The sequence below is a fragment of the Salvelinus fontinalis genome, chromosome 11, assembly GCF_029448725.1.
Source record: "Salvelinus fontinalis isolate EN_2023a chromosome 11, ASM2944872v1, whole genome shotgun sequence".
NCBI classification, from domain to species: Eukaryota; Metazoa; Chordata; class Actinopteri; order Salmoniformes; family Salmonidae; genus Salvelinus; species Salvelinus fontinalis.
This window is the reverse complement of record NC_074675.1, coordinates 53,029,272-53,041,498: the sequence shown is the minus strand read 5'-3', so window position 1 is coordinate 53,041,498 and position 12,227 is coordinate 53,029,272.

Here is a 12,227-nt window from a genome sequence, read left to right as displayed (position 1 = left end):
TGACACCCAAAAGCACTCGTTACATTTTGAATGCTTAGCAGGACAGGAAAATTGTCCAATTCACGCACTCATCAAGAGAACAACCCTTGCGGACTCAATAAACACAAATGCTTTGTTTATTTCATTTCTAAGTGTTGGAGTGTGCCCCTGGCTATCCGTAAATTCAAAAAACAAATAACATTGTGCCGTCTGGTTTTCTTAATATAAGGAATTTGAAACAATTTATACTTTAATTTTATGATACTTAAGTATATTTTAGCACCTACATTCACTTTTGATACTTAAGTATATTTAAAACTAAATACTTTTAGACTATTACTCAAGTAGTATTTTACTGGGTGACTTTTACTTTTAACTGAGTCATTTTCTATCAAGGTATTTTAATAACAAATGAATCACCACAGCTCCTCTTAACATTTAGTCCATGACTGCCCTTAACCTGTGTCTAGGAAACCGTCCCATAGATCTTATCCAACAGTAACATCTAGTAGTTATGTTCCCTCCCTCACCCTTATCGATTCCTCCATTTACTAAGCTTTTTTAGCCAAATAAAACCCATCAGACACCTGTGGCCCTGTGCCCAGATTATCCTGTAAGGAGATGCATCTCAACGAGTCTAACTCCCACAACCCTTCACTTCACTGGTCCTCCTGTAACCCCAGGGCACTGTTACCCCTCCAGCAGAGACAAGCTATGATGCTAAGGTCCATGTTTTGCTTTTTAAGACCTTTGAGCCATTTTGAGCTGCTTGCACTGGGCTGAGGTGGTGTCGGATGTGCTTTCGCTTATCTCCTCCTGTATAGTGTGGCAAAGAAGGGGGTCGAGTGATAAATGGCAGATATGTGAGAGCAGAACTAATAAACGGGCTCTGCCCGATCACTAAAATGGCCACCCCGATCAGAACTACAGATCACAAAATGGCCGACTGCCAAAACTACAAGTCCCAGAAGCAAGTGGAACCCTCAGAAGGTGGAGCCGACACACAGATAAAGGGTCAAGGGAAACCAGGAAGGGGAAGTGAGGGCTGGAAGGATCTGTGAACCATAGAGAAAGAGACAATAGATATTGGCTGGATTTACTGTGTATGAGCTGGACTGTTTTGGACTTACCTGTTGGCGTTTGGACCTGGACCTACTGAGAACCCGATTCGTGTACCGAACCCTGCTATCCTTGACCTTGCCTACGACCTGGGTGGACCAGGACGGAGAGACAAACACACAGGTACTGTCCGGTTCGAAAGAACTCTCATTCTGGGGTAATTTGGTGACAGTTTCCCACTTAATTTGTGACAAATGCTCATAACCTTGAAGAGGTTTGCCACACGTGGTGGAGAATGTGGGCATATGGACTAACCATTCCGCTGGTTAGGTAAAAAGAGAGAAAAAAAAAAAAAAAAAAAAAAAAAAACAGTTAGCACTCCAAAGGGGAGTCAGGTTTTTTTTTTTTGTGGCTTTGTTTGGTTAGGACAGTTTCTCAGGAAAATGAGTATGGAGGGAGCCATACAAGCCCTGTTACAAGCGGCGGCCACCCAACAAGAGGCAACTAGAGCTCAACAAATAGCTCATCAGGATGCAATGCGAATGTACCAGGACACGTTACAGGTCCAGCACCGCACCAACCAGCTGCTCAGAGAAGAGCAAGAGAGAAACACCCAGGAGTTAAGAGAAGGCCTAAAGGGGCTAGCGGACCAAATTGGGGCTCAATTACCAGCTGCAAATACCCAGAGGCGGGCCAATCATTTTCTTCAAAAAAATGACAGCACAGGATGATGTGGAAGCATATCTTACCACCTTTGAAAGGACTGCAGAGAGGGAGAAGTGGCCGAAAGAAGAATGGGCAGGGCTTCTGGCACCATACCTGGCAGGGGACGCTCAAAAAGCGTATTTCGACCTGGAGTTGACAGATGCACAGGATTACGATAAACTAAAGGGAGAGATTCTGGCAAGACTGGGAGTGACCGATACCGTGAGGGCACACCGCTTTCACCAGTGGTCCTACCGATCTGGACAACCGCCCCGAACACAGATGTTCGACTTGATTCACCTGGCACGGAAATGGTTACGACCGGAGACCCGTTCCTCCGCCGAGATTGTCGAGACCATCGTACTCAACCAGTTTCAGCGAGGTCTACCCCAAGAAGTGCGACGATGGGTTGGCCAGAACGAGGTACTTTCCGCCGACCATCTCGTGGGCCTAGTTGAACGGTATTGTACGGCAGGAACAGCTGAGCAGGCACAGGAGGAAAGATTCCCATTCCCCAGGCCTGGGCGAACCAGCGGACAGGGTAAGACTGTCCCAACAGGTGGAGGGGGAAGAGAGCAGCGTGGGGGCATGAGGAAAGAATCAGAATCGGGCCGAGACACTAAGGGAGAAAACGGAAACCGGGACCGGGGGTTGAGGGGGTCTCCCGCCCGAACGCCTATTATCTGTTACAATTGTAATCGACCAGGACATATTGCAGCCTACTGCCCTATTAAAGAAGAGCCAATGCAATGTAACCTCGGTGAAAAAGAAGATGATATGTGGTATGCATGTCCTGTTGTAACCACTGTACTTGAAAGATCAAGAAACAAACATATGTGCAGGGTGACAGTTGAAGGGAAAGAGGTTGAAGCACTGCTGGATTCCGGCAGTATGCTAACCCTGGTCGTTGCAAACCTAGTGCCAACTCATAAACTGGATACAAGTCAGGATATCAGTGTTACCTGCATTCATGGGGATACCCGTCTGTACCCCACAGCCTTAGTGAGCATACAAACAGAGGACGATCTGCTGAATTGTGAGGTCGGCGTGGTCCCAAAGATGCCATATGATGTAATATTGGGTAGACACTTTCCTAACTTTGCGAAGTTAGGCCAAAAGAATGGCATATTTGAGAAGCCAACAACCCTGACCAAGCAGGAAGAGGCATGGGGCCTTCAACCAAAACCAAGAAAAGAGGTCTCCCAGGGGCCAACCTCACAGGTGCTAGTAGGGGAGGATGAGGATGAAGTGGCAAACCTCGTTGACAACGAACAGCCTGGTACTACTGGGGCTGGGGTCGATCTGAATCCAGAGGATGACAAGCTAGAACCAGCAGACCTGGCAGGGTCCTTGACTAATTTCGGGACGGCCCAAAACCAGGATCCAACCCTGCAGCAAGCCAGAGCAGACGTGCAGGTCGTCGATGGTACTCCCATAAATGATGGGATGAGGCCTAATAGTTTTCCCCACTTTATTATGAAAAAGGGTTTGGTGTACAGAGTCTCAAAAATAGGGGTTAATGTGGTTGAACAGTTGTTGGTCCCCACCCGGTACCGGAGGACAGTACTGGATCTAGCTCATGGGCACATTCTGGGTGGACACCTTGGTATCGATAAAACCCGAGACCGGATTGTAAGGAGGTTTTACTGGCCAGGAATTCAGGCTGAAGTGGCTCGGCATTGTGGAGAGTGCCCGGAGTGCCAGTTAACAGCTCCCCGACCAGCTGTTAGAAGCCCGTTAGTGCCACTCCCCATAATCGAAACGCCATTTGAGAGGATAGCGATGGATATAGTGGGCCCACTACCCAAGTCCGCCAGAGGACACCAATACATTCTGGTCATTCTAGATTATGCCACTCGCTACCCAGAAGCCATTCCCCTTCGGACGATGACTTCCAAAAATATTGCCAAGGAATTAGTGCTCTTGTTCACCAGGGTAGGGGTTCCAAAGGAGATCCTTACTGACCAGGGGACCCCCTTTATGTCCCGCCTTATGGCGGACCTTTGTAAATTGTGGCAGGTGAAACAGTTGAGGACATCGGTTTACCATCCTCAGACGGACGGGCTGGTTGAGAGATTCAACAGGACCCTGAAGTCAATGCTCAGGAAGGTAATTGATAAGGATGGGAAAAACTGGGATTGCATGTTGCCGTATCTGATGTTTGCCATTAGAGAGGTTCCTCAAGCCTCACTGGGGTTTTCTCCCTTTGAGCTGGTATATGGGAGGCACCCCCCGGGGAATCTTAGACATCGCCCGGGAAACCTGGGAGCACCAATCCACCCCGTATACTAGTGTCATAGAGCACGTCACGGCAATGCAAGACAGGATAGCCACAGTCATGCCCATCGTCCGAGAGCACATGAGACAAGCACAAGAGCACCAGCGGCACACTTATAACCGGCAGGCTACCCTGAGGGAATTTCAACCGGGAGATAAGGTGTTAGTGCTGATCCCCACGGTAGAGTGCAAACTACTAGCCACATGGAAAGGACCATATGAAGTACTGGAGAGAATAGGAGAAGTGAATTATCGGATCCGACAGCCAGGTCGACGGCCACAGGAACAGATCTATCACATAAACCTGTTAAAAGCATGGAGAGAGAGAGAAACACTAATGGTCACATACCCTACACACACTCAGGGGGCAGCCGAAGTAAATATTTCACCTACTCTGTCCCCAGCACAAGTACAGGAAGTAAAGACCCTGATCCAGAAAAACAGAGATGTGTTTTCAGAGGTACCCGGCCGAACTGAGGTTACGGCTCACGATATCGTTTCCCTACCAGGGAGAAAAGTGAGCATGAGGCCATATCGGGTACCCGAGGCTCGACAGGCCGCGATTAGAGCAGAGACAGAGAAAATGTTGACAGCTGGAGTGATCGAGGAGTCACATAGTGAGTGGTCTAGCCCAATTGTGATGGTCTCCAAGCCCGATGGGTCTTTGCGGTTCTGTAACGACTTTCGGAAGGTAAATGAAATCTCCAAGTTTGATGCCTACCCCATGCCCCGAGTAGACGAACTACTGGAGAAAGTTGGTAAAGCTCGGTACATTACGACCCTGGACCTGACAAAAGGGTACTGGCAAATTCCTCTGACCCCCAGGGCCAAAGAAAAGACAGCCTTTGCAACCCCTGATGGTTTGTTTCAATACACCGTCATGCCATTCGGCTTACACGGGGCCCCAGCCACCTTTCAACGGCTCATGAACAAGGTCCTAAAACCGCACCAGGCATACGCTGCAGCTTATTTAGATGACGTGGGAATCTACAGCCCTGATTGGGAATCCCACTTACCCCGGGTACAGGCGGTGTTAGACGCCCTTAGAAAGGCAGGGCTCACGGCGAACCCTGCCAAGTGTTATGTGGGGTTAGGGGAAACAGAGTATCTGGGATACACCGTGGGAAGAGGGTTAATCAAACCCCAACAGAAGAAGGTGGAGGCAATTAGAGAATGGCCGAAACCAGTAAATAAGAAGCAAGTTCGAGCGTTCCTAGGGCTGACTGGTTACTACCGGAAGTTCATCCCAAGTTATGCCACAGTGGCCGCCCCACTCACCGACATGACTAGAGCCAGAGGGCCAAACATGGTCAAATGGGATGAAAGGGCCACCAAAGCATTTAGGACATTACAGGAGGCTCTCTGCTGTAATCCAGTGCTGGTGGTACCAGACTTTGAGAAAGAGTTTGTGGTTCAGACGGATGCCTCAGAGGTCGGCTTGGGAGCAGTGCTATCCCAAGAGGTAGAAGGGGTGGAACACCCCATCCTGTTTTTAAGCAGGAAGCTGGAACCACGGGAAACCAACTACGCGGTCGTTGAGAAAGAGGCGCTGGCAGTAAAGTGGGCTCTAGAAAGCCTGAAATACTACCTGCTGGGGCGCCACTTCACCCTCATCAGTGACCATGCCCCACTAACCTGGATGCATAGGGCTAAAGAGAAGAACGCTCGGGTGATGCGGTGGTTTTTGAGTCTCCAACCGTTTCACTTTGACTTGAAACACAAAGCAGGGAAGGAAATGGGAAATGTGGATGGGTTATCCCGCATGCACGCATATTTTGCTGCGGTAGCCCGACCTAGGGGGTCGGATCTAGGGGGGGAGATATGTGGCAAAGAAGGGGGTCGAGTGATAAATGGCAGATATGTGAGAGCAGAACTAATAAACGGGCTCTGCCCGATCACTAAAATGGCCACCCCGATCAGAACTACAGATCACAAAATGGCCGACTGCCAAAACTACAAGTCCCAGAAGCAAGTGGAACCCTCAGAAGGTGGAGCCGACACACAGATAAAGGGTCAAGGGAAACCAGGAAGGGGAAGTGAGGGCTGGAAGGATCTGTGAACCATAGAGAAAGAGACAATAGATATTGGCTGGATTTACTGTGTATGAGCTGGACTGTTTTGGACTTACCTGTTGGCGTTTGGACCTGGACCTACTGAGAACCCGATTCGTGTACCGAACCCTGCTATCCTTGACCTTGCCTACGACCTGGGTGGACCAGGACGGAGAGACAAACACACAGGTACTGTCCGGTTCGAAAGAACTCTCATTCTGGGGTAATTTGGTGACAGTTTCCCACTTAATTTGTGACAAATGCTCATAACCTTGAAGAGGTTTGCCACAATAGGTAGAAGAAATACTGAACTTTCCTATGCTTTTCCTGCAGTGATGGCTATTTTAAGAAGCATGAGCTGCGTCACATTATTTTGGGGTTTGAAAATGCCTATCCCTATTTAGAGGGAGTTATTCAGTCAACACATAGACCTCCCTTCAGTCATTATCCAATCAACACATAGACCTCCCTTCAGTCATTATCCAATCAACACATAGCCCTCCCTTCAGTCATTATCCAATCAATTCAGTCAACACATAGCCCTCCCTTCAGTCATTATCCAATCAACACATAGCCCTCCCTTCAGTCGTTATCCAATCAACACATAGACCTCCCTTCAGTCATTATCCAATCAACACATAGCGCTCCCTTCAGTCATTATCCAATCAATTCAGTCAACACATAGCCCTCCCTTCAGTCATTATCCAATCAACACATAGCCCTCCCTTCAGTCATTATCCAATCAACACATAGCCCTCCCTTCAGTCATTATCCAATCAACACATAGCCCTCCCTTCAGTCATTATCCAATCAACACATAGCCCTCCCTTCAGTCGTTATCCAATCAACACATAGCCCTCCCTTCAGTCATTATCCAATCAATTCAGTCAACACATAGCCCTCCCTTCAGTCATTATCCAATCAATTCAGTCAACACATAGCCCTCCCTTCAGTCATTATCCAATCAATTCAGTCAACACATAGCCCTCCCTTCAGTCATTATCCAATCAATTCAATCAACACATGGACCTTCCTTCAGTCATTATCCAATCAACACATAGCCCTCCCTTCAGTCGTTATCCAATCAACACATAGCCCTCCCTTCAGTCGTTATCAATCAACACATAGACCTCCTTCAGTCATTATCCAATCAATTCAGTCAACACGTAGCCCTCTCTTCAGTCATTATCCAATCAACACATAGCCCTCCTTCAGTCATTATCCAATCAACACATAGCCCTCCCTTCAGTCATTATCCAATCAATTCAGTCAACACATAGACCTCCCTTCAGTCATTATCCAATCAATTCAGTCAACACGTAGCCTTCTCTTCAGTCATTATCCAATCAACACATAGCCCTCCTTCAGTCATTATCCAATCAACACATAGCCCTCCCTTCAGTCATTATCCAATCAATTCAGTCAACACATAGCCCTCCCTTCAGTCATTATCCAATCAACACATAGCCCTCCTTCAGTCATTATCCAATCAACACATAGACCTCCCTTCAGTCATTATCCAATCAATTCAGTCAACACATAGCCCTCCCTTCAGTCATTATCCAATCAACACATAGCCCTCCCTTCAGTCATTATCCAATCAACACGTAGCCCTCCCTTCAGTCATTATCCAATCAATTCAGTCAACACATAGCCCTCCCTTCAGTCATTATCCAATCAACACATAGACCTCCTTCAGTCATTATCCAATCAACACATAGACCTCCTTCAGTCATTATCCAATCAACACATAGACCTCCTTCAGTCATTATCCAATCAACACATAGCCCTCCCTTCAGTCATTATCCAATCAACACACAGCCCTCCCTTCAGTCATTATCCAATCAATTCAGTCAACACATAGCCCTCCCTTCAGTCATTATCCAATCAATTCAGTCAACACATGGACCTTCCTTCAGTCATTATCCAATCAATTCAGTCAACACATAGCCCTCCCTTCAGTCATTATCCAATCAACACATAGACATCCTTCAGTCATTATCCAATCAACACATAGACCTCCTTCAGTCATTATCCAATCAACACATAGCCCTCCCTTCAGTCATTATCCAATCAACACCTAGCCCTCCCTTCAGTCATTATCCAATCAATTCAGTCAACACATAGACCTCCTTCAGTCATTATCCAATCAATTCAGTCAACACATAGACCTCCCTTCAGTCATTATCCAATCAACACATAGACCTCCTTCAGTCATTATCCAATCAACACATAGACCTCCTTCAGTCATTATCCAATCAACACATAGACCTCCTTCAGTCATTATCCAATCAATTCAGTCAACACATAGACCTCCCTTCAGTCATTATCCAATCAATTCAGTCAGCATTTAATGAGGGGACTGTATTGGCTGATTTCCATGTGATTATCCTCCTCATTAAGAAATGAAGACTGAAATGATGCGTGCTCTGATGTGGGTGTTTCTTGTGTGTGTGTGTGGGATGCACTTGTACATTCACTCTGGCAACACAGTCACTCAATCATCTAGAGAACATTAAAAGAGTGTAAGCGGCTCTGCAAGGCCGTCTAAAATAATCAGAGTGAGCTGTTCAATAATTTGTGTGTCAAATTAGCTAGCAAGCTAGCCAAGGTGCTTGACTGAGATCAAAACGCTACTCTTTAGCCGGAACGTCCAGTGGAGCCTCCAAGTGGAGAATTTACAAACAAACACACATTTGTTAGCAGGGATTACTTGAAATCAAATCATAACCATCATTTAAATATTACAAGCAAAGCAGAGACGTCACGGATAACATCAGACTTTTGGGCTAGAACCTAAAACCTCCTTAGAAGAGGATGGTTTTGATCCTTGGGATATGGGCCCAGCACACTTCTGCTGCGCTTAACATCTTTTTAGCTGACACATTAGGCATATAGCAAGGACAGTGGGTTTGTAATGTTGTCTACTTTCAGACATCCCAGATGGGACCTGCTGTTTTCAACTCTCTAGAGACAGCAGGAGCGGTAGAGATACTCTCAATGATCGGCTATGAAAAGCCAACTGACATTTACTCCTGAGGTGCTGACTTGCTGCACCCTCGACAACTACTGTGATTATTATTATTTGACCATGCTGGTCATTTATGAACATTTGAACGTCTTGGCCATGTTCTGTTATAATCTCCACCCGGCACAGCCAGAAGAGGACTGGCCACCCCTCATAGCCTGGTTCCTCTCTAGGTTTCTTCCTAGGTTTTGGCCTTTTTAGGGAGTTTTTCCTAGCCACCGTGCTTCTACACCTGCATTGTTTGCTGTTTGTGGTTTTAGGCTGGGTTTCTGTACAGCACTTTGAGATATCAGCTGATGTACGAAGGGCTATATAAATACATTTGATTAGATTTGATTTGCCTCAAATCCACAACCAGTTGCTTTGGGGCCCAGTGCCTTATAAATTAGGCCACTATGTAAAAAAGTAAAATTTGAAAATTTGAATTAGTTAACCCAGTGATTTATGGATCGAAACAATCCTCTGCTATGCATTTTGTGTTTAGCAATGAAGTGCAAACAGAAATATAAAAAGCATAATTTCATGGGCATGTCTCTGTGCCCTCTGTGATTCTTTTTTTGACTGCTTCTTTCAGTTTGTATAGGTCATACTGATTACAGAGGCGCAGCGGAAGCGTGATGGCCCCGTAACCCAGAGGTTGATTGATCGAAACCACTCTCTGCTATCTAGTTGGATTTTAGCAAGTACCCCAGTTGCCTAATGGATAAGGCACTGGCCCTCTAAGCTAGGGATTTTAGGTTCGAGTCCCATCTGGGGTGGATGAAGGCATTTTGGAATAGAATCGAAGCAGCTTGTATAGGTCACGATGATCACGCAGTGCCACATTGAACATATCCTACTCTATTTTTACAAATGAAGTGCAAACAGGGTATAAAAAAGTATAATTTCATGTGCATGTCTCTGTGCCCTCTGTGATTCTATTTTTTAACTGCTTCTATCAGTTCGTACAGGTCATGCTGATTACAAAGGCACTGTCCTCCTAATCCATGTATTGTGAGTTCAAGTATTTTTTGGGGGTGCCTGAAAGCGGAGTGATGAAGTGGAAGTATCCTGGGCAGTTAACCCAGTGATTTATGGATCGAAACCATCCTCTGCTGTCCAGTTTGTTTTCAGCAATGAAGTGCAAACACAAATATAAAAAGGAAAATTTCATGGGCATGTCTCAGTGCACTCCGTGATTCTTTGTTTGACTTCTTTTGTCAGTTTTTATAGGTTATACTGATTGTAGAGGAACTGGACTCCTAATCCATGTATTGTGAGTTCAAGTATTATTTTGGGGTGTCTGAAAGCGGAGTGATGAAGTGGAAGTATGCTGGGCAGTTAACCCAGTGATTTATGGATCGAAACCATCCTCTGCTGTCCAGTTTGTTTTCAGCAATGAAGTGCAAACACAAATATTAAAAGCATAATTTCATGGGCATGTCTCTGTGCCCTCTGTGATTCTTTTTTTGACTGCTTCTTTCAGTTTGTATAGGTCATACTGATTACAGAGGCGCAGCGGAAGCGTGATGGCCCCGTAACCCAGAGGTTAATAGATCGAAACCACTCTCTGCTATCTAGATAGTTATTAGCAAGTACCCCAGTGTCCTTATGGATAAGGCACTGGCCTCCTAAGCCAGGGATTGTGGGTTCGAGTCCCATCTGGGGTTTATGAAGGCAATTTGGAATAGAAAAAGCCAACTGAGCATGTAACACAGAGGTTGATACATTGAAGCTATCCAATTCTATTTTTAGAAATGAAGTGCAACCAGGGTAAAAAAAAATATAATTTCATGGGAATGTCTCTGTGCCCTCTGTGATTCTTTTTTTGACTGCTTCTTTTAGTTTGTATAGGTCATACTGATTACAGAGGCGCAGCGGAAGCGTGATGGCCCCGTAACCCAGAGGTTGATAGATTGAAACCACTCTCTGCTATCCAGTATTGTTTTGCAAGTATCCCAGTGGCCTAATGGAAAAGGCACTGGCCTCCTAAGCCAGGGAATGTGGGTTTGAGTCCCGTCTGGGGTGGATGAAGGCACTTTGGGATAGAATCGAAGCAGCTTGTATAGGTCATGATGATCACGCAGTGCCACATTGAACATATCCTACTCTATTTTTACAAATGAAGTGCAAACAGGGTATAAAAAAGTATAATTTCATGTGCATGTCTCTGTGCCCTCTGTGATTCTATTTTTTAACTGCTTCTATCAGTTCGTACAGGTCATGCTGATTACAAAGGCACTGTCCTCCTAATCCATGTATTGTGAGTTCAAGTATTTTTTGGGGTGTCTGAAAGGGGAGTGATGAAGTGGAAGTATGCTGGGCAGTTAACCCAGTGATTTATGGATCGAAACCATCCTCTGCTGTCCAGTTTGTTTTCAGCAATGAAGTGCAAACACAAATATAAAAAGTATAATTTCATGGGCATGTCTCTGTGCCCTCTGTGATTCTTTTTTTGACTGCTTCTTTCGGTTTGTATAGGTCATTCTGATTACAGAGGCGCAGCGGAAGTGTGATCGCCCCGTAACCCAGAGGTTAATAGAACGAAACCACTCTCTGCTATCTAGATAGTTTCCAGCAAGTGTCCCAGTGGCCTAATGGGTAAGGCACTGGCCTCCTAAGCCAGGGATTGTGGTTTCGAGTCCCATCTGGGGTGGATGAAGGCAATTTGGAATAGAAAAAGAGAAATGAGCATGTAACACAGAGGTTGATGCATCAAAGCTATCCTATTCTATTTTTAGAAATGAAGTGCAACCAGGGTAAAAAAAAGTATAATTTCATGGGAATGTCTCTGTTCCCTCTGAGATTCTTTTTTTGACTGCTTCTTTCAGTTTGTATAGGTCATACTGATTACAGAGGCGCAGCGGAAGCGTGATGGCCCCGTAACCCAGAGGTTAATAGATCGAAACCACTCTCTGCTATCTAGATAGTTATTAGCAAGTACCCCAGTGGCCTTATGGATAAGGCACTGACCTCCTAAGCCAGGGATTGTGGGTTCGAGTCCCATCTGGGGTGGATGAAGGCTGTTTGGGATAGGATTGAAGCAGCTTTTATAGGTCACGATGATCACACAGTGCCACATCGAAGATATCCTACTCTATTTTTAAAAATGAAGTGCAAACAGGGTATAAAAAAGTATAATTTCATGT